Source organism: Danio rerio, chromosome 25 (assembly GCF_052040795.2).
Source record: "Danio rerio strain M-AB ecotype USA chromosome 25, GRCz13ab, whole genome shotgun sequence".
NCBI classification, from domain to species: Eukaryota; Metazoa; Chordata; class Actinopteri; order Cypriniformes; family Danionidae; genus Danio; species Danio rerio.
The window spans coordinates 32,216,225-32,240,828 of record NC_141045.1 but is presented as its reverse complement, the minus strand read 5'-3'; positions in this window follow the sequence as shown (position 1 = coordinate 32,240,828).

Genomic DNA, 24,604 nt, shown 5'->3' with positions numbered 1-24,604 from the left:
TTTTACACATGCACCGAAGCCTCGGCACACAACATCACATCACTATTTTTGACCCTCGCTTTGTTTTGTTTGTTCACGTTGCCTGCTGCCTGCCTGTTCTGACCATCTGCCTGTTTATTGACCATGACTCCAGATTGCCCGTATACATCTTTTTGCTCCTGTGTTGACTATTGCTTGCTTGACCATCTCTGTTTAATAAACAGAGATTATTAAATCTCTGTTAATAAACAGAGATTATTGCCCGGCTGAAAAGACTTCTCAGCTATTTTCAATCAAGAAGCAGACCAAACTTTATATATTTCATCTCTTTTGTCAAGAAAGTCATGGCACAAATCTTTTTTTTGCTGAATTTGATGTTGCTGTCAGCATCATTTTACACACATTTTACTGATGGTGCTGCCCTGGTGCCTAGGTCCCATAACTAAGTTCTTACAACTACTCTTTCTGAAAGCCCTTCAAAGAAAACTGTTTAAACATCTATTCCATATCAACCGAGACTAATAAAGAAGTAAACAGTTTAAATGTTCAGCGGAAGTTTGAGCCATAAACCACCAAGTATTTTCTACTGCCTTTAGTTTTTTTTTTCATGACTTTTAGGCCAATCTGTTGGGCTATTGATCATTCTGTAGCAGACATATCCAAATGGAGAAAGCAAATATATATATTTGTCACTTCTTTGTATACTGCTGGCTTACACGCCGAGGTTGTTCGGGTCGGCTATTTTGGCTTTCTGCAAATGTATAAATTATTAGGTTGCAGGAGATGCATTTATTATATGTGTTTTTGCTGCCTGGAGGCTAATAGCTGCTTTTCAGGTGTAGTGGGGCACTGATGAATGCTAGCTAATCGCTAATGTTGGCTGAGGCTTTAGACACCATTTATCACATCTTTAAGGGATCTGCACGTGGGAATATTAACAGCCGCATTGCCGTGACTTAAGTCTCTAAAAAAGTCTTTAAGTGCATTAAGGCAGTGCTTTAGTTTGACATTAGATAATGAAATGAGAGAGAGTCCAATTAGTGCTAACAGCTTAAGAGTGGTTGAATGTAATCCAATGCCAAAATGCCAGACCTTAAATGGTCCAATGCACACTAATGCACTCTCTTAGGGTCAAATTTACCCACCAAGAAAGGTTGGAGAAGGTGTCATTTTACCTTTCTCAATTGGCTGACGGTTTAAATTAGAGAGAATTTTGTAGATAAATCAAATCACGATAGCACTCTAGAGCACAGCGGTTAGTGGTTTGCAGAGGCGAAGAGTGATTGTCAAAATCAAAGTATTTAATTCAAGTCAGTTTACACTATAAATTATAGCCAGGGGCGTCATTTTTTTCCTGGCTCGCTTTGCGCCTTAGGCAAGATGAAATACGATTTTAAAACAAATATTAATATAAATTTAATTAAAGCATTTTCCATGCCTGCCAGGGTTATTTTAGTATAGTTGAGCATGTATTATAGTTTCACTAATGTTTTTACTTTTAGCATTTTTTTCTCTGTAATTTTCTCATTGCTTTTTCTTTTCAATATACTTTTATTTAGATTTGTAATTTTTAGATATAGTAATCAAACTAAGTAAACGAGAAATTAGCTGAAATAAAGTACATTTACAAAAGTATAACAGTACAAAAGCAATATTATATGATCAAAACAGTGCTGATATACAGCCATATCACAGTGTTACTCACATGATATCGCATTGATATTAGTTCGATGACATAAATGTGTAAAAAATAAAACAATGATAGTGTCTCAAAAACACAGATTTTGCAGATTTTTCAGATATTTGAAGCTGACAGCATTATCAACAAAATCTCATGGCAATTCATAACTTTTTCATTTAGTGGCTAATTCGTACGAATTCGTACGATCTAATTCGTACATTTTAGTACGATTTGCTCATCCCTCAATGATTTTCTCGTGAGATTAGGCTGGCATTATCCAACCCAAGTGCATTCTGAAAACGCACCAAAAAGTACACTGAAAAAAATTATGTCTGCAAAACTGTTGGCAAACAATTTATTTGTGTTGAATTTAAACAAACAAATTAAGTTTAATAAAATTCAACTGAATTTGTTTGTTTCAATTCAGCCCAAATAAATTGTTTACAGCCACTTTACGTAAAAAAAAAAAAAAAAAGTAAATTCAAGGAATAATCTCTAAATAATATTTTTCAGTGTACATTTGTACGTTTTTTTGCAGGTTTTATTTCCGCGTATCCACCAGAGGCCGCTGTGTATGATTTTTGAGATCTGAAATTTCACTCAGGAGTGTTGTTCGTGCCTGCTGTTCACATAAATCCACCAGAGGCTGCTGTCGACTGACTGACTGACTGACCTATCGACTGACCCACCCTCCTCCTTCCTTGAACCCAACCAATAGTATTTTTAATAGCACAGATTAAAACAGCCACTTCCCTAAACCCAACCAACAGTTTTAAAAAGTAATCAAGAAAAAGAAAAGCCCTCGTCTGATTTTTACCATGTTTTCAGACTTTACCACATTCTGACCCTGTTATTTACTTGTTTATTTAATTGTTCTGGTCATAGAACTATCAAGATTTTTACACTCTGTTGAAAAAAAATCACACCTGAGCAATGCATTTAATTTTATTCTCCATATGAGAGGCCTCTTTAAGCTGCCGTCACCAAAAAAAAACTTTTATACAAAGTAATAAATATATTGCAGTAGTTCAAAACTTTCACTTTCTGTCATTCCATTGTTATAGCAAATAACAATTTTCTTTTGTTTTGTTTTGTTTTATTTTTATGTTTGTATTGTTTGGGTTTACTAAAATCTGGTTCAATTACATGATTACAGCTCCTTTAGAAATGTTATTCCTAGGAAAAAAAAAAACATAATTTGAATACTTATTTCCCCCACTGCATTCTCCTCTATCAGCAGTCTGCGCAGACCTCTATTTATAGTATACAAATATTTTATTGTTATTTAACATATTGCAAAATGTGTAAGTGTGTTTGTGGACAATATTAAAAATATTAAATTATATTTTCAATTGTATAATACCTTTAAAATATCTGGTGCAACTAATATTTTTAAATGATTTTAAATCATTTTAATCAAACTTATTCAATCAATCAATAATAATATAAAAACAGTAATATTGTTAAAGATGATTCTAATTTAATGTAACTTAAAAATATGCTAATATTTTAAAAATTTATGTATTCCAGTGATGTAAATTCTGGCTATTGCTTGACTTTAATTTGCAGATTTGGTTTTCAAGAAGCCAAGAATCCTTCTCACAGCAAAAAGGTCACTGGTTTGAGTCCTAGCTTGACCAGTTGGCATTTCTGAGTGGAGTTTTCATGTTCTGCCTGTGTTTGAGTGGTTTTCTCAGGGTGCTCCAGTTTCCCCCACAAGCCACAGACATGCACTATAGGTGAATTTGCTAAGCAAAAAATTTGCATACGCTAAAAATTTGTGTAAGAGAGTGTGTGTGAATGTGAATGTGAGAGTGTATTAGCAGTTCCAAGTTTTGGGTTGCGACTAGAAGGGCATGACCTGCATAATACATATGTCAAAATAGTTCATTCCGCTGTGTTGATCCCTGATAAATAGGGACAAAGCCTAAGAAAAAATAATGGTTTTCAAGCATTTCAAACATGAATATTGCTAACTTTTGTGCTGCATTTTTTTTCTTTAATTATTTTGGTAACCAATATATATATATATATATATATATATATATATATATATATATATATATATATATATATATATATATATATATATGTATATGTATATATATATATATATATATATATATATATATATATATATATATATATTTTTTTTTTTTTTTTTTTTTAAAGCATTTCTTTACGTCGTCATCTTCTTTATGTGTAAAATGTCACTTTTGCACAGTTTAACCCCAACCAATAAAACAAATAAATCAAACCAAAGGCTTCACAGCTTGTCTGAATAAGCGTTTCGTTTCAGATTAGTCCTCTTTCTGAAGTACAACCCAAAAGCCTTTTTAATGTCATGCTACTGTCTGGTCTCTCGGAAGGGATTCTGAACTCAGCACTGACCCACCAGCCGGGATTTTAAACGAATCTGCGGATGGGACACCAAAGCAGCACCTGCCCAGATGGCGGGGTGCGTGGGTCCCGAACAGAGATCCGGCATGGGTTTTACCTGCAAGCTCGACCTGGATGGAGGCCACAGACGGACCCCTGGGAATAAGGGGAGGAAGGGGATGCTGAGATCCAGGCTGTTGGCCGTGACTTCCATACCTCCAGAGTTCATGCATGCTGGGGAAGGGTTATTATGGATGACTTTTCAGATTATTCAAGGCGAGTTCGCTACGCTGCACATTTGAAAAATTATTTTACTGATCTTTATGTATGAGCTAAATTAATATCATAGATTTCATTTATTGTGTAAACGTAGCTGATGTGCATATTGAGGTAAGATTGTTGTTGTTTTTTTTACCACTATTACTTCTACTACTACTACTACTAATAATAATAATAATAATTCTCATTATGAAACTAAAATAGCAATAATAATAGCATGCTAATTAAGTAATTGTTATTAGAATTTTTTAATACGTTAATTACATTATACATTATATGTGATAGGTTGTTTTCACATGACGTCCTAGATGACAGGTGAAATTCAGATGGAGGGCAGGAAGTAATTCTTCTACATAGAAATCGCTACCAGAACATCAAAATGTTTCTGTTTTGTGTTGTTTATAATTGTTTCATTTGGCCAAAATAAGAAATGCCAAACAGCTTTTTTAGACTTCCTAAGGTTTTTGCTCATAAAGGAGGAACGGGAAAAACTGAAAAAAAAGCGGCATGTTATAAACATTACCGGGCCCATGACGCCATCGACTTTCGCTTTCAGATTTAAAGGGCTAGCGTTGCACCAAGTAAGTGGTTTCGTTTGAAAGTGTAGAATCTATATTTTATGCACATATGCATCACTTTGGTTTTTATTCTACTGTATAAAAGTTATTTTCACTTAAATACACAGTATTTTGGATACCCGAGCTAGGTATTTTACATTGGTTCATTTTCATATTTTTTTATATGACACATGTATAAGTTATAGCTCAAATGAAAGCTCTTGCCGGTGCTCATACAGTTCTAGCATTCTTTTTACAGAATTATATTCATATGCCAAACAGTTTTTGAACGAATTGTGGTGTTTCCATGGCGCAGAAATGTAAACAATACATTCATGATCAATAAGCAGCCCCAGATAGCACAGACAGCTGTCATCTCTTACCTTATGCTGTGCGCTTCAGGGCCATTCTCCTCTGTTTTTGAGGTGATGTGCATAAGTAATCCTTTTATATGTCTGATGTGGTCCAAACACAGAGAATTATGTTTGATCAAACAAAAGAATAGTGAAATATGTAAACAAGGATCGGTCTCTGTGGCTTGTACAGCACCTGTCATCAGTTGTAACAACAATTTTTGCATAGATTATGGTAGAGACCTTTTTCTTTTTTCCTATGATTACAGACATGTGCAGGAACCACCAAAATTAATTACAGCACGCTAGACCACACAGAACCTAAAAGCTACACTTTCAATATTGAGTTTATAAAAAAAATACAAAAAGCGCCTCTTTTTTTAGGTGTTTATTATAACACAGAAGACATATACAGTTTATTTAAACACTTTCATTAGTGTTTTATGAAAATTCAAAGGGTTTTCTTTAAAATGATACCAAATTTACACCTGCATTGACACCTCTGCATGTGGATTTGGGAAGCTTTTAAATTTGGATAGGCAAAATCCAGGCGGAAATCCCCAAATAGCAGCAGAGTTTAACTGGCTAAATAGATCCATATGTACAAACTTTTTTTAAACCGATAATTAGTTTGACAGCAGCAATTAAGATTATATAAAAGGCCTAGCTATGTCTATAAATATGTTAATGTGTTATATGCAAACCAGATAAAAACACCACACTTATGCAAAATCCAGGAGAATATAAATAATGTACCCTACCATGTAATCACTCTAATGAAATTTCCATCTTGCTTTGCAATAATCCATGTTTTTACTTTTTTTGGGTGGAGTAAATAACTGTAACGTGAATGTCTACAGTGCATTCGGAAAGTATTCATAGCGTTTAATTTTTCCCAATTTTTTTATGTTACAGCCTTATTCCAAAATGGATTAAATGTATTTGTTTTCTCAAAATTCTCCACACAATACCCCATAATGACAATGTGACAAAAGATTTGTTGAAACTGTTGTAAATTTTTTTACAAATAAAAAAACTTGAAAAATCATATGTACATAAGTATTGACAGCCTTTGCCGTGAAGCTCTAAATTGAGCTCAGGTACATTATGTTTCCACTGATCATTCTTGAGATGGTTAATCAGCAGCTTAATTGGGTTCACCTGTGGTAAATTAAGTTGATAGGACATGATTTGATAAGGAATACACCTGTCTATATAAAGTCCCAGGGTTGACAGTGCATGTCAAACGTTTCTCTGTGGAGAGAGGAGAACTTTACAGAAGGACAACCATCTGTGCAGGAATCCACCAATCAGGCCTCTATGGTAGAGTGACCAGACGGAAGCCACTCTCTGCCTGGAATTTGCCAAAAGGCATCTGAAGGACTCTCAGACCATAAGAAACTAAATTCTCTATACCAGTCGTTACGTTTAGAGAAAACCAGGCACCACTCGTCACCAGGCTAATACCATCCCTACAGTGAAGCATGGTTGTGGCAGACTGGGGCGACGATTCATCTTCCAGCAGGACAATGACCCAAAGCACACCGCCAACATATCAATGGAGTGGCTTCACAACAACTCTGTGAATGTTCTTGAGTGGCCCAGCCAGAGCCCAGATCTAAATCCTATTGAACAGGTCTGAAAACGGCTGTACACTGTCGCATCTCATCCAGCCTGATAGAGCTTGAGAGGTACAGCCAAGAGGAATGGGCAAAAAATCCCCAAGACAGGTGTGCCAAGCTTGTGGCATCATATTCAACAAGACCTGAGGCTGTAATTGCTGCCAAAGTTGCATCAACAAAGAATTGAGCAAAGGCTGTGAATAATTATGTAAATGTGATTTTTAAGTTTTTCTTTCTTTTTTGTCTTTTTTTTTTTTTTTTTTTTACATTTTTAATAAGTATTTTTATTAAATTTGCAACAATTTAAAAAAATCTTTTTTTCACATTGTCATTATGGGGTATTGTGTGTAGAGTTTTGAGGAAATACATGAATTTAATCCATTTTGGAATAAGGCTGTTACATAAAAAAAATATGGCAAAAGTTATGAAGACTTTCCGGATGCACTGTTAATGCGCAGCAGCAGTGAATGATATGGTAAGGTCATCCACAGAACAAAAATGAACTCAATGGTTCATTAAAAAATGAAGGAATGCTATCATTGTGCAGCACTTTCTTCCCCTTACAAAAATAAATAAATAATGATGTAGACTATGCCTTTGGTATGAAAGATATACACATGGGGAAAAAACTATAGTAATTTATAATAAACATGTTTTTGAACCACATATTAAAATGTATACTGTACAACCCTTTGTTATTGAATGTTACAGAATAATGTAGCATAGTGAACTGATAAACTGTTACTAAATACTGTAACATTAGTGTACACTGTGGTGCATAGTGATGGTGTATAATTAATTATAGCGTAGAACACTGAAGCCTATTGAATAATTTGTTTATTACTACAGTTGGGTTGTACCACAGCAACAACATAATTACTCCGGCAGGTTAATTCAAGTATGCCTCCAAACACCACAGTGTTTACTAGTATTTTTCATGTCACGTAATTATAGCCTCGATGAAAGGCAAATATATTTTCGTTTAGTAGAAAACTCAGCCCTCTTCATGATATAAGAACTGAGTTTTTAACTTCCTGCCCTCCATACTGAATTTCATGAGACACCAAAACTACGTGATTAAAAACAACCTATACATGAATTATATGGATGTGTTTTTACATATTATATGTTATTTATTATAATATTATACAATTACAACAATTATTTTATTATATGACTGTGGTAAGTATGATTATTGTTGTTGTTAATATTGTTACAACAGCACACGTGTTACATAGCAATTCATAAATCAGATTTAACACACTTACATACAAAACATGCCCCATTTCATGAGCCTTATTTGTGGCTCATCTTGGACTTTATTTATACTTTACAGTATATTAGAGACAAGAAGAAAATCTTCTTGTGATAAGCTACATTTTTATGTATCAATGTTTTTTCAAGAGTTCACACTTAGCTGATGATTGATTATAAAGCTTGTTTATCAAGCCCTGAGCTCATAAGATCCTCAAGCTCGGGGCTCCCTCCCATTTGCAAGGCGAGAGGGGAGTTTTAGCTTAGTTAGATCTTGAGAACTCCCCTGCTGTAGTAGCTAATGAACTGATTGCTCTTAAGAGATAACCGGGGCTTGACATTAACTTTTTTGATCACTAGCCAATGTGGCTGGTAGATTTCCAACATTACTAGCCACTCACCTTTTTCACTAGCCACAATTTTGCAGTTGGGAAAATCTATTTTATATGCATAAAGTTGACTTTGGCACGCTAAAATTACTTGATTTAGATTTTGTGTTATGTCCACATGCCTCCTCATTCTTTTCACTTTTTGTGTGTCGTGTATGAACAAATGGACCATGGTTTCATAGTGTTGTATTACATTTAGTTTTTAGTTCACATAACCTTTCAGAGCTCAAATTAAGGATGTACCAAATTTATCTCTGACCATACCAAACATAAGTATTTTGTATCTACAAATTTTAAATGTGTCAAAACAAGAAAAATATTGCTGTTTACTATTTATTTAACAATACATTTCTTAAAAAATATTAAAATAATTACTTACATTTAAAAATAACTGCTGTAATGTATCTAAAACATATGCACAGTAATTTGTTCTGGCTAAAGGTCCCAGACCACTAGTTAACTACTAATAAATGGGCAGTTAATCTCATATTAAGCAATGTTATTTTAAAAAATGATAAACCATGTTACCAAAAATACCTGTGAGCAAAAGCAAGCAGGTGAAAAACATTCCATGTGTGAAAATGAAAGGATGATCACACACAATGTTAACACTAGGCCAATTAATAATCTGTTCAAAGAATGGTTAAAACGAAAGTAATCGGTGCTGCTTACCAAAAGACAAATCTGGAACTTATTTCAAGAGCATAACTTTTTGTCTAGTCTATTTGAAAGAGAACTGATCACACCAGTTGTGTTTCTAGGCACAGTTGTTTCACGCAAGAAAATGGGAGCGGGATCATCCTCTCATTTGGTATTTATCTGTTTTCTTTTGCTCCCGCAAACATAATTAGTTTTGTCAGTCTTGCTGCTTCTCGTTTCTAAGATCACATTTGCATGCATATTGGGCCACCTTTATTGTCATGCCCTGCTTTTAAGAAAACAAAAATTTTAAAATGATTTTCAAACAAGGGCGCGGCAGTGGCGCAGTAGGTAGTGCTGTTGCCTCACAGCAAGAAGGTCGCTGGTTCGAACCTCGCCTCAGTTGGCGTTCCTGTGTGGAGTTTGCATGTTCTCCCTGCCATCGCTTGGGTTTCCTCCGGGTGCTCCGGTTTCCCCCACAGTCCAAAGACATGCGGTACAGGTGAATTGGGTAGGCTAAATTGGCCGTAGTGTATGAGTGTGTGTGTGGATGTTTCCCAGAGATGGGTTGCGGCTGGAAGGGCATCCGCTGCGTAAACACTTGCTGGATAAGTTTGCGGTTCATTCTGCTGTGGCGACCCCGGATTGATAAAGGGACTAAGCTGACAAGAAAATGAATGAATGAATAAATGATATTCAAACAGCTAAAGTGGCTAGTGGCGGTGGCTGTCTAACCCGCCACAGGGGAAATCTACCCGCATTTGGCGGGTTGGCGGGTGTTAATGTTAAGCCCTGGAGAAAACTACTTACTAGCAGTACATCTATAGTGCCGATTTGATTTAGGCCCTGTTTACACTAATGCGTTTTCGTTTTAAAATGCATAAGTTTTGCTACGGTTACGCCATCTGTCCAAACTACGCCGGAGTTCTCGAGCACCGAAAACAGAGCGTTTTGGAAACACTGAAGAGGCCGTTTTGATTCTAAAAGGCTGCTGGTCCGTTTCAGTGTGGATGAGGAAAAACGGAGACATCTGAAAACGGAGGCGGGACTGCTGAGATTCGCTACCTGATTGGGGCTTTTGTGTCATTGCGTATCCTTCCCTTATTCGTCAAGCCCCTATCAAATGGCTATAACACATGGCTTTAACGCTACCGGACGACAGTATTGTAAACAACAACATGGGCACAGAAATAAGAGCGTTGTTTGCACTATTGTCTGGTTTAGGCACCATTGTCCAGTTATTCATTTGTTACGTTTAGTAACAACTCGACCTCGTCGTCTGTCCACAAAAATACCTCTCTTGCTTCCTTTGCCATCGCGTTCATCGTTCAACCGGCGTTTGTTGACTAACAATAACCAAATGCCGAGCATGCTTTCTGTTTATACTAGAACGCGCATGCCCAGGATGCACGAATGGTCATGTGATATACGTTTTTGGTGGCGTAGTGTGGACAGAGATATGTTCAGAAACGCTAGGTGAAACGCTAGTGTGGACGTGGATATTGTTATTGATACAAAACGCCGTTTTAAAACTAAAATGCACTAGTGTGAACGGGGCCTTAGTCAATTAACTTGAGTTGCATGTTTTTGGATGGTGGAAGGAAACCAGGCAACCCGGGGAAAACCCATGTGAGCACAGGGAGAACGTGTTAACTCTGCACAAAAACATCGGCTGGCTTGGTAAGGACTAGAACTAGAACCAGTGACGTTCTTGCTGTGAGGTAACAGTACTAATCCTTGGGCCACTGTGGCACTCATCTAGGAAAGGAGGAGAAGTAGGAGTGGAAGGGGGGATTCTTCAACATGAAGATGGCTGTTATATGGAACTTAGGGTATTTATAGTGGTTTAGGAATCGTCTGATTGGTGGATCATAAATTGAATAATGCAGGACCGGCTGCAAGCAATCATAAGGACATGATCCTCTGGAAATTAGTTTATAAATAAACTTTATGTACATATACTATATCAATGCATAAACAAATCAATATTTAGATTTGATCTCCCCAAAAATGTGTCTAACTTGAGACTTATAGTTATTTAAAAAGATGTTTAAATAATTTTTGAATTGAATAAACTAATATTTCCTAAATAAAACCAGTTACAACAAGCTTTGCTTTCCAAAATATTTTCCCAATAGCTCGAAAATTGCACAAAGCGTTCTGCGTTTCATTTCACATAAAAACCTTCTTCATCCTCCTAAAATGCGAATTATGAAATGCAAATGTGTCCCGTCCTGCTTTAAATATGGATGCAGCTCTCTGCGCTTACAAGGGACTTGGGCTCTTTTAAAAGCACTCAATGTAGGTCCCGCTCAGCAGCGTCTGCTCTTTCCCTGTGTCCTTCACATTTCACTGGTCAGTGGCCAGTAATCAACACACATTACCCAGACTGAGCCCAAGCTTAATTACCAATCACACTGAGACCCGTAAACACTCCAGCCTGCCACTTACCTTTCCAGATTATGAATGACTGACACGCGAGTATGTAAATGTGTTTTGTTTTTGAGATTATGTGCGCTGGTTGATATGCTGATGAGGAGCGGTAACTGCCTCTTGAGAGTGACTGACATTCCCCTGCACAGTATGAGAGCGGCTCCTGGATTCTTCTCATCAGGCGTCCTGCGGAGAGTAGTTTACTTCTTAACAACAAAAGGGAAATTGTTTACGGCGTTCGCCCCACAGTAGAGAGTTTGACTTTGCTGGAGCGCATCTGATTGGTTGCTGACTACTGAAGTGGCGCCTGATGTATCAGTCGCTTTCTAAGCAAGTTCAGTTTAAAAAACATAGACCCATATGAAAAAAAAAAAACACTGTAGTAACATATAGTAAATATTATGTGTTTTTTTAAACCAGACTATTGTATAATACTTGAATTAATGTGTTGTGGTTAACATGTAGTTGCTATGGAAACACAATAAATAAATGAACACAAATATTCCATTCGCACAGTCATACCGATAAATATCCAGAAAATTAACGGAACGGCTTTGCCGGCAAATTTTTAAAAACCTCTGTTCACAAACGGAACAGCGGTAAATTCTGACATCATTAACCAGGAATGACCTCAAAATGACAACACTTGTATTGTAAACATAGAAGGGGTCAGGTCTTTGTTGATGGTTTCACTTTTTAAATTTAAAGCATCAGCATTCATACAGCTGCTGTTGTCCCGGAGACATCAAAAGGCAGAAGCGCTATCCTCGGCTAAATGTTTCCACATTTAACTACATGAAGTTTCACAAACTAATTTCGAGAGGAGCACGTGATATGATTGACTGCAGCTGGCCACTCATCTACACTCATTAGCTAGCCAATCAGATTCATCCAAACTCACTATAAGTAACCTAGCTAAGAATTACTCCCTTATCTTCGTTTTCCCGAAGAAACCCCCCATCCACCCCTTCTCCTCCTTTCCTCTTTTGCCGAGGGGAGCTCTCGAGAACACCTGACCTCGTACTCCCCACACATGCTCTATGGACCTGGCGGGAGCCCTGGGCTCAACCATCTCCGAGCTCAGGGTTCTCTCCCGGGACAGCATGCCAAACCTGCTAACATTTGTCAAACAGTATCTAAGTGTGAACTCTTGAAATTACAAATTTTGTAGATGAATAAGTATTGTGAACAACTTTTGCATGTGTGTGTGCTAAAAGTTAAAACAAGAAACAAGGATACGCTTACGAAATGACAGCAACAGCTAACAAGAGTCAGCAATGTGTATGTAAAAGTGAGGAATATATTGTGTATGTGTGCGTGTGTGTGTGTGTGTGTCCAGATGACTGTCAGCTGTGGCAGGAGTGATTGGTGCAAAGGCTTCTGGGAGTTGTAGTGCAGCAGTATGTGGGAAGTTATCTCCAGCAATACCGGTGGTGATCGAAACAGCTGCAAAAGCCTGTCAGGCTTTTTTTCTGCAATACCACCGTGATGTACTTTATCCTACTTATACTGTATATCGTACTATTATATTATATTATATTATATTATATTATATTATATTATATTATATTATATTATATTATATTATGGTGACACGGTGGCGCAGTAGGTAGTGTTGTTGCCTCACAAGTAGAAGGTCGCTGGTTCAAGCCTCGGCTGGGTCAGTTGGCATTTCTGTGTGGAGTTTGTATGTTCTCCTTGCGTTTGCGTGGGTTTCCTTCGAGTGCTCCGGTTTCCCCTACAGGTCCAAAGACATGCAGTACAGGTGAATTGGGTAAGCTAAAATTGTCTGTAGTGTATGTGTATGTATGGGTGTTTACCAGTGATAGGTTGTAGCTGGAAGGGCATCCATTGCGTACAACATATGCTGGTTGAGTTGGTTGGTTCATTCGGCTGTTGTGACCCCTGATTAATAAAGGGACTAAGCTGAAAAGAAAATAAGTGATTAAATTTTATTATGTACAATTAGCACAGCAAAATGAATATATATCTGCAAAGCAGTGGGTGTGATATTGCATTTATACAGTTTAATTTAAACAGTTCAATGAAAAGTCTTAAATATACATTATGTGGTCCAACAGCTGCAGTATTTGTCAAACTATAGTGAAATTAGTCCACTGCATTACGCTCACTGTGGGTGGAGTGATACACATCTAAAGAAACTAAAAAAAGTTCTGATACTGAAAGAATATTGTACGGCTATCAGTCAGAACAGATTCAAGAACCACAATTAACTGTTCTATATATTATATTATATTATATTATATTATATTATATTAATTATGTTTATTATATTATATTTTATTATATTAAATTATGTTGTTATATTATATTATATTATATTATATTATATTATATTATATTATATTATATTATGTTGTTATATTACATTAATTTATATTATTATATTGTTTTATATTATATTATATTATATTATGTTGTTATATTACATTAACTTATATTATTATATTGTTTTATATTATATTATATTATATTATATTATATTATTATAATAATAGCAATAATAATAATAATAATAAAAATAATAATAATAATAATAATAATTATTATTATTATTATTATTATTATTATTATTATTTTTATTATTGTGTAGTCAATAATACTACTTCTAGTACTAATAATAAAATAATAAAAAATATAATAACAACAACAACAACAACAACAACAATAGTAAAGTTAGACAGTTTAAAAAGTTTGAAATTAGATGGGAAAAAATTATATAATTAACACATTTTCTTTACTGTAGTAATGTTTTTTTTTAATTATTATTATTATTATTATTATTATTATTATTGAGAAAACTTTTTTATTAATAAAAAATACTTTTAAGTAAAACATAAATTATTACAAAAACAAAAAAAAAACATTTGAACATTTTTTTTGATGTTTTTGTGCAAAATCAAATTCAATGTGCAAAAATAAGCATCTATAACATTCTTAAATATACCTCTTGTTGTTCCACAGAGGAATGTTTGGGAAAACATAAGAGTGAGCAAACACTTTTTCATTTTTGGTGTGCACTACCGTTTTGAAACATTATTGAAACATTCTTCCAGGAACTTTTAAAAGCAGACGTTATATAAACCTCCAAATGTGTCCCATTACATTCTGCACATGCATCCATCCATGAAGCCGTCCATTCATCCATACTCGCATACAGTACATCTACTAAACCATCCGTTCATTCTCAGAATCTAAAAGCACATTTCACATTTCAGAGTGATCAGAGGTGGTCAGTGGTGCAGGAAATCAGGTGAGGGGAAACGGGAAGTTGCAGGTGTGACACCGACCCCGTGGAGCCCCATCTAAGCAGGAAGTGATCTTGAGGAAGAGCAGATGGATCTGACATGATTACAGCTTGTAGTTGGAGGAGCCATCTGTTCTGGTGACTGTTTATAGCATTAACCAACAGGCACAGAAGAGGGAGAGAAAACACTGTTGCAGGAGAACTTTTCAATAATGGCCCTAGGAGATCTCGACATTACAAATGCAAGATGTTCATGTCACTTCTTGGAGTCTTGTGCACTTGCTCTTTCTCTGAAGAATCCGAGTAAAATTACCATCTAGTTCAATTGCAAATGTTAAAGAGCCCATATTATGGGTTTTTGAAAATTCCCCTCCATGTAGTGTGTAACACAGCTCTAAGTGAAGTGGAGTATCCAGCTAAGGCTTAAATCTGTTAGTGTACAGTGTTAAAAACGGTTGATTCATCTAAAAAAGAGTCGACTCATAATGCTTCAAACGAGTCGCCTTGATACGGATTCATTAGGGCTGTTTCTCAATTCCAAGAACGCAGAGAACGGACTTGTGTTCTTGTGGAGATCGGTCTTGCCAAGTGTCCTCGGAAGAACGAACTCAGAAGACCGCGAGGACAGAGAACGCGTCCTTTGAGAAATGGGATGCTGCGTTCTTCCAGATGGTCATGTGACCTTCACGCGTTTTAAATGGAAATTATTTAAACATTACAGCACTCAAACAATGATTTATTGTTTCCCCCCTCTTCAAAATATATATTTTGCATAAAAACATTAGAAATATACTCTGCACAATATAAATAAAACAGATTTTAATACGAATTTCAGCAAACAAACAACTCTTAATGTGTTTATTCCTTTATTAAGATGTTCATGTTAATGTTTACTTGCACCGTTTCATTTAGGGAAACTCCTGAGGTAAATAAGTGATATCTCTGAATCTTTAATAATAAATTTAAATAAAATGCTGCGCTTCCCACCTCCAGTCGCAATGACTTCTGGGGCTTCCAGAGCAAGTTCGGTGCTCAAGTCTGCATCGGTGCGTCCTCGATATCAAGAACACATCCGGGAAGTTTCACGCGTCCTCCGTACTTGCGGTCTTGAGTATTGGAACTGAACTTAGGCAGCTGATGATGACGTTGCACGAGAACACAAGGACGCAAGACCGCTGAAGAACGCATATTGAGAAACAGCCTAGGTGTTTCGCCATGACGTACGAACGAAACCAAGTTATTCACGTGCACGCGCAAACCCGGGAGATTTCAAACCTGAGGCCCCGCCCTCTGACGCAGAAACCGAGACACACACACACACACACACACCCACACACACACACACAAACATGCCGGTCGATTGAAGTCACACTGCAGATGGATATATTGAGTCTCTACCCAAAGATGAAACCTCAGCATTATACCCAAGCAGTTGGAAACTACTGGAAACTTCTGGAAGCTACATGCTACAAAGAATACTTCATCAGCGTTTGTTAAAGGAAGGATCAGTAAAGAGTAACTTACTGATAGACGTCAGGATGGGTTTCTTCCTCCATTTCTCAAGTGTAAGTACGTGCGATTAAAGTTGCCTCGTTGACTCTAGCTTGCAAATGTATTTAGTTGTGATTTGTTACTTGTAACCGCGTGTACTGTATCAGGTTAACTGGCTATATTCTCTTATCGTGTGCAAAGTCACGTTAAAAACGCGACGCGTGCTGCGTTAACGGAGCTCCGTGGACGGGGAGTAACGTTAGTGTGTGTGTCTGTGTGTGCGTGCGCGCGCTGTCGTCCGGAGGTGTGTGTGTTTGTGTGTGCGCGCGCGTTGTCGTCCGGAGCAGGGTTAAGTGCGTATGTGTGTGTGTGTGTGTGTGTGTCTGTGAAAAGAGCAGAGTGAGAAGGAGATCTCCTCAACTGTTTTTGGAGTTTTTGTTCAATAAAATAGTCAGTCGTCTGTATTTTCAAGTCCATAGTCTGTATTTACATTGACCCACTGGCAGCTAAAATCCACGTCTACACTATCAAGCGTGTATGAACTGTGATTACTTTTATATTGCTGATTAGCTGTTTGGCATTTCACTCTCTCACTGAAGGCAGTCGACCAATCGCAACAGACTGTCATCGGTCCAATCAGCGCAGATTAGCTCCGCGCTAAGGAGGGGTTTGGGAACAAATGAATCCCTGAACGATTCATACAGGAGTCGCTGGGATAATTAGGTAAAAATAAATGCAGATTATAAGACCATGAAAGTGTTTTTTGACCTTGCATGCATATTAAACTGTTGTTGGAGACCCTTACAACCAAGATATGACCCTATTTCATGTATAATATGGGCTCTTTAATCTCATATCCTTTTGAAGGTTTTACACACAGACTTACTTTTGTAATACACATTAGAGAAATGTAGAGATTTATCAGAATATCCAAGCTGCTCTTTTCCATGCAATTCAGTGTTTTGTTTTTTTACTTCAGTCTGACATTAAAGAATGTTTTGAAGCTGAAACTGTGATATTCAGTGATTTATAAAATGCAAGTTACCAGATATATACCAAAGAGTAAAAACAAAACAGAAACAAAATGCATGAATGTGGTTTCTGAGGAAAAGCACTGTGAAATTACATTATAAATAAATAAAAATTGCTCATCTCACATCTCTTTAAAAGATTCACTGTCATGTTTCGTTTTCACATTTGTATGGCATATAATACAAAATAAAAGATTCATCGGAATATCCAAGCTGCACTTTTCAGTGTAATGGAAGTAAATGGTGATTGTGATTTAGACAAGAACATAATAAATATTTGCTGTTAATTTACTAAGGTGCCTCTTGAATAGAACATTAAATAAGTAGCTGAATTGTTGTGAATAATGAAATTCAAGTTAAAGACTCGATTTAAAACATACTGGCAGGACAAATATAATAACTCTGGTTCCTGAAAAAAACACTGTTGCAGCAGAATTTTACAATAACGACCCTGGGAGATCTCGACATTACAAATTCAAGATGTTCATGTCACGTCTTGGGAGCCTTGAGCTCTGCTTTTCTAAAGAATCAAAGTAAAATTAACATCTAGTTCAATTACAAATCATCACCAATTATAGGGTTCTATCTGACATTTTTGTCAAATTTGAGTTAATAACATATTCTTAATAAATGACAACTTATTTACTTTATGGGATGTTTTTTTTTTTATAAGTTGTTTACATTTTAAGACGTTTTATTTTTTTAAAAAATGATACGCATACGGTTTACTATGGAATGCAAAACTTTAACGCTCAATATCTCAAAATCATTCAGAACGCAGATATAACCTTATAATTCCAAGGTGACGAAATGTTAATCTCATATACCTTTGAAGGTTTCATGCAAAGGTTCAGTTTTCACTTTTGAAATGCTTATTAGAAAAATTTACATATTTACCAGAATGTCAAAGCTAGTCTTTTCCAAGCATATTAGTGGTTTGTTTTTATTGTTGGTTTTTACTTTAGTGTAACAAAAAATAATGTTTTAAAGCTGAAACTGTGATCTTCAATGATTTATAAAAGGCAAGTTACCGGATATATACCGAAGAGTACAAAAAAGAAAAAAAAAAAACATACAGAAACAAAATGAATGTCTGCGGTTCCTAAGAGACAGCACTGTTAAGAAATTATGTTATAAATAAATGAAAAATGCTCATCTCATATCTCTGAAAGATTCACTCTCATGTTTAGTTTACACATTTGAATGGCATAAGACACAAAATAACACCCCATTCACACGGGGCTTCAGCGTTAATGCTTCCCATTCACTTTAAGTGAAGTTTATTCATAAACTAATTTCGAGAGGATCACGTGCTTATGATTTATCACGTCCAGTCTCGTATTTGCAAATCACTAATCTTCCAATCATATGAGCCCTAAGGCACCATAAATAGCCTCAGTTTTCAGTTCACTTTATCTTCGTTTGGAAGAAACCCCCCTCCTCCCCTATTCTCCTCCTTTACCTGCGATTGGGTGGCACGGCGGTCCAGTGGTTAGCACTGTGAACCACACAGCAAGAATACTGCCGGTCCTAGTTCTATAGGACCGGTGAGTGTTTCTGTGGGGAGTTTGTATGTCCTTCCCGTGTCCGCGTGGGTTTTCCCCGGGTTCTCCGGTTTCCTCCCACCATCCAAAGACATTCAACATACATAACAATCAAACTTGTATAATTCCTTACGTTCCCTTAGCTACAGCGGCAGGGGAGTTCTGAGATCCACCGAGCTCGGGCACCCTTCTTGCTCTGCCAACGGGAGGAAGCCCCGGGCTCGAGAAGCCCTTGAGCTCGGGGCTCTCTCCCGGGACAGCATGCCAAATAAGCTTTGTAAATCATCAGCTAAGTGTGAACTCTTGAAATGGGTGACGTCGGGCGTTGCTGAACTGCATTGTGGATCCGTCGGCGCCGCTTCAGAGGCATTGCTGGCTGCAGAAGTTGGGACTTGCGCAACTTTTCAAGCGGCGATGGAAGCGTCAGCAAATCAGATCCCTGTATGCAAATACACCAGCTGAGACTGTGGCCTATTGCTGACTGATTTCATTGGCTAACGCTGCTAAGATGATCGCGTCAGCCCCACCTTCAGACACAACCTCTGTCAAGCGTTGACGCTGAAGCTCCGTGTGAATGGGGCGTAAGAGATTTATCAGAATATCCAAGCTGCACTTTTTCATTCAATTCAGTGCTTTTTTAAAACTTCAGTATAACATTAAAGAATGTTTTAAAGCTAAAACTGTAATCTTTAGTTATTCATTTTTTTTTTACTTACCAGATATACCACAAAGTTTAAAATAAAAAATAAAAAAAGTGAAGACACTTACACAGTGAAGACAGGGATGGTTATCTCTTTTCATCAATCAAACAATGAGGATAGTTCAACAGGAGAAGCAGGTAAGTGATATTCTTGGAAAGAGAGCAGTCTAGTAAGCAGTTCACAATATAAACAAGGATCTTCATTAAACCATCAGAGTATAAAGTCATTTCCTTTAATCGTAGCATGTGCATCTACAGGTTAGGACAGGGGTGGGCAAACTCTGAGGGCCGATGACCTGCATAGTTTAGCTGCAACACTAATCAAACACACCTGAACATGCTAATCAGTGTCTTTAAGATCACTAGAAATCTACAAGCAGGTGTGTGTGATTAGAGTTATAGCTAAACTGTGCAGGACACCGACCCTCCAGGACAGAGTTTGCTCACCCCTGGGTTAAGAGAAACGTCCATGGGAGAAGGGAAACATCCATGAAAGAAGGCAAGTAGGGGAGAAGGTGAGGTTAACCATCTTACTTTGATTCCAGCTGCTTTACGGCTTGAAAAGGTGAGTATTTATAAGGGAACTGCGATTGCTGGTGCAGGTGTGTGTTAGACTTCCAGTGATTGTGCACAGGTGTGATGAGAGGTGGCTGGTAAAGTAGAGCAATGATTGGAGCAGAGGGAACGAGATGGTAAGGGAGAATAGTGATTGAAGCAGCAGGAATGAGCCGGGGATGTGATACAGGTGAAACAAAATGAATGTGGTTCCTGAGAGAAAGCGCTGATGTGAAATTAAATGATAAATAAATTAAAAATGCTCATCTCATATCTCTGTAAAAGATGCACTCTCAGGTTTATTTTTTACATTTGAATGGCATATAACACAAAATAAGAGATCTATCAGAATATTCAAGCTGCTATTTTTAATGAAAGATAACCTAAAAATAATTATTTGCTGTTAATTTACTCACCATGTCAAGATACTTCTTGAATAGAACATTAAATAAGTAGCTAAAACTTTGTGAATCATACAATTCAAATTAACCACTTGAATTTAAAACATACTGGCAAGACAAAAATAAAAACTCAGATACCTGAGAAAAAAACACTGTCGCTGGAGAATTTTTCAATAAAGGCCCTGGGAGATCTCGACATTACAAATGCAAGATGTTCATGTCACTTGGAGTCTTGTGCTGTTTTCCTGAAGAACCAGAGTAAAATTACCATATAGTCCAATTACAAATGTTAATGTCATATCCCTCTGAAAGTTTCACACTCAGGTTGAGTTTTCACTTTTTGAAATAGATAAGACACAAAATTAGATATCTAAGAGAATGTCCAAGCTGCTCTTTTCCATCCAATGTAGTATTTTTTCAATCTTCAGTAGAACATTGAGGAATGCTTTGAGGCTACACTGCAAAAAATACTTTTCTTGCTTAGATTTTTTGTCTCGTTTCTAGTCTAAATTTCTAAAATTTCTTGTATCAAGAGGCATTTTCTAGACAAGCAAAACATATTGTCTAGTTTCGAGAAATAATATGACAATAATAAGTGAGTTTTTTCTTACAACAAGCAAAATAATCTGCCATTGGGGTAAGCAAATTAATCTTGTTTTTTGTTTTGACGTAAGATTATTTTGCTTACCCCATTGGCAGATTATTTTGCTTGTTTTAAGGAAAAACTCACTTATTTTTGGCAAATTATTTCTCAAAACAAGATGATATGTTTTGCTTGTCTAGAAAATTATTCTTGATTTAGGAATTTTCAGATATTTGGACTAGAAACAAGACAAAAAAATCTAAGTAAAAAAAACATTTTTTTGCAGTGTAAAACTGTTTTTTTATAGCGATTTATGAAATGCAAGTTAGTAGATAAGCTGGAGAGTAAAACACTCATGAATGAGTGGTTTCCGAGAGAAACACTTTTGTAATATTTATTCATTCATTTTCAGCTTAGTCCCTTTTATTAATCTGGAGTCGCCACAGGCTAACCACCAACTTATCCAGCATGTGTTTTTACGCAGCGGACGCTCTTCCAGCTGCAACCTATACACACTCATTCACACACATACATACACTTTGGACAATTTAGCCAACCCAATTCACCTGTACCGCATGTCTTTGGACTGTGGGGGAAACTGGAACACCTGGAGGAAACTCACGTCAACGCAAGGAGATCATGTTAACTTCATTAAGAAATGCCAACTGACCCAGCCGAGGCTCAAACCAGCAACCTGCTTGCTGTGAGGCGACAGCACTACCTACTGCGCCACTGCGACACCACTTTTGTAATATGAATAAATAAAATATATGTGAAATAAACACAAATATTATGAATAAAAAATGCTGATCTCATATTGCTGTGAAAGATTATGGCATTTGGTACAAAATAAAATATTTACCAGAATGTCCAATCTGCACTTTTCAATACAATGGAAGTAAATGGTGAACATAATTCAGACAAGAATTTCAATAATAAATGTTCACCTGAAAGTTAATGTTTCCTGTTCATTTCATTCATTTTCTTTTCGGCTTAGTCCCTTTACCAATTTGGGATCGCCACAGCGGAATGAACTGCCAACTTTTACAGCACATGTTTTACGCAATGGATGCCCTTCCAGCTGCAACCCATCACTGGGAAACATCTTTGCAGACTCATTTATACACTATAGACAATTTTTTAGCTTACCCAATTCACCTGTACCACATGTCTTTGGACTTGTGAGGGAAACCTTAGCACCCGGAGGAAACCCATGCGATTATGAGGAGAACATGCAAACTCCACACAGAAATGCCAACTGACCCAGTTGAGGCTAGAACTAGTGACCTTCTTGCTGTGAGGTGACAGCGCTACCCACTGAGCCACCGCGTCACCCTCCTGTTAATTTACTCACCCTAATGTCATCCAATGTGTTTGCTCATTAGAACAATAAAGAAGAAGCTGAAACTTTGGGAATCATCAAATTCAAGTTAATGACTTTCACACAGGCAAGGCAAAAATAATAACTGATTCTTGAGAAAAACACTGTTGCAGGAGAATGTTTCAACAATGGCCCTGGGAGATCTCAAAATTACAAATTCAAGATGTTCATGTCACTTTCTGGAGTCTTGTGTTTGCTGTTTTTCTGAAGAGTCAGGGTGAAATTACCATATAGACCAATAAAATTATTGTTTATATCATATCCCTATGAAAGTTTCACACTTTCACACAATTTTTACTTTTGAGTATATATGACATGAACGGTTAAAAAATTCAATAGTGAATTTTCACCTGGGCGACACAGTAGTGCAGTAGGTAGTGCTGTTGCATCACAGCAAGAGCTTCGCTGGGTCGCTGGTTCAAGCCTCAGCTGAGTCAATTGGCATTTCTGTGTGGAGTTTTGCATGTTTTCCCTCCGTTCGCCTGGGTTGCTGTTCGGTACAGGTGAATTGGATAGGCTAAATTGTCCGTAGAGTGTGTGTGAATGAGTGTGTGTGGATGTTTCCCAGAGATGGGTTGCGACTGGAAGGGCATCCGCTGCATAAAAACGTGCTAGATAAGTTGGCGGTTCATTCAGCTGTGGCGATCCCAGATTAATAAAGGGACTAAGCAGAAAAGAAAATGAATGAATGAATTTTTTACCCAAAAATTTAAATTTGCAATTAATTTCTTTACGAATTTGCAAAGCAAAGTTAATACCGTAAGTTTCTGAGAGAACAACACTGTTACAGGAAACTTTTCCATAATGAGCTCTCAGACTGAGTTTTACTTTTGGAAAGCATATGATACAAAATTTGATATTTACCAGAATGTCCAAGCTGTAAAGCTGTGCAGCTGTAAATTCCATGCAATAAAAGTACATGGTGGCCATTTATTCAATATTTTCAACAGTAATAGCTCACACAGAAATTAAATTTTGACATTATGCTTACCCTCAGGCCACCCAATCTGACTCATCAGAAAATTATTTTAAAGTTCAAACTGTGGTCTTACTGATTTATAAGATACAAATCAATGAGTACAGGAGAGTCAAATAAAACATTTTTTGCAAAACAAAATTATCACCGGGGGTTTCTAAGATAAAAAAACACCATTGCAGGGGAACTTTTCAATAATGGCTCTAAGAGACCATAATAATGAACTTGGGAGAAATAACAAATACAAAATGTTCATATCACATCCTGCATTCTTAAGTATTTACAGCTTTTTTCTCTGAAAAGTCTGACTGAAATTATACACCATTTAAACGTTTTCAAATCTTTGTGAATGTCTGATACTTAGGTTCAATTTAACCTTATTTAAAGAGAAATATAAGATGAAGGTTACTTTTTTTTTAGAGAAGATTATTTTAGAGAAGAGAATTCTTAATGATTTAACAAATAATTTTTTATTAATACTGTTAACTTCTGACAATACATTACATTCATTGCATACCTGTACATTGAGGCCTTATGAAGTAAAAAAAAATCAGTCTGTGCAAGAAATAACACAGCCTTTGGAAACAAATTGTACTGTTACACCAAAGTGTAAACAAGTAAAAATATCACTAAAAATGTTATTAAATATTTCAAGAAATTCCTTAAACATACATGTAATAAATAATCATTGATTTAGTCTTTAAAATTTAAATTAATTCCTTTAAATGTATAAAATCTAGTATTAAAAAACCTCCACTAAAGGATATGCTGGTTATTTCTTAATCCAGATCATGATGTTTCACTTATTTAAGGCAAGGCAAGTTTATTTATATAACACACTTCATACACAGTGGTAATTCAATGTGCTTTACATAAACCGGACTAAAAAAACAAGAAAATAAAAATGATCACAGGAATTAAAAATGATTAAAACAGATAAAAACTAATGTCAAAATTAGCACGTTAACACATGCAATTAATTTGAAATATTTTAATGCAGTTGCAGGTTTTTTTTATTTCCTGTTGTGGTCGACGTGTGTTTAAAATGCAAAGAAATATGGATAAGACCAAGGACGCACGTTTAGAAGGAAATTTTCAGTATGAAACAA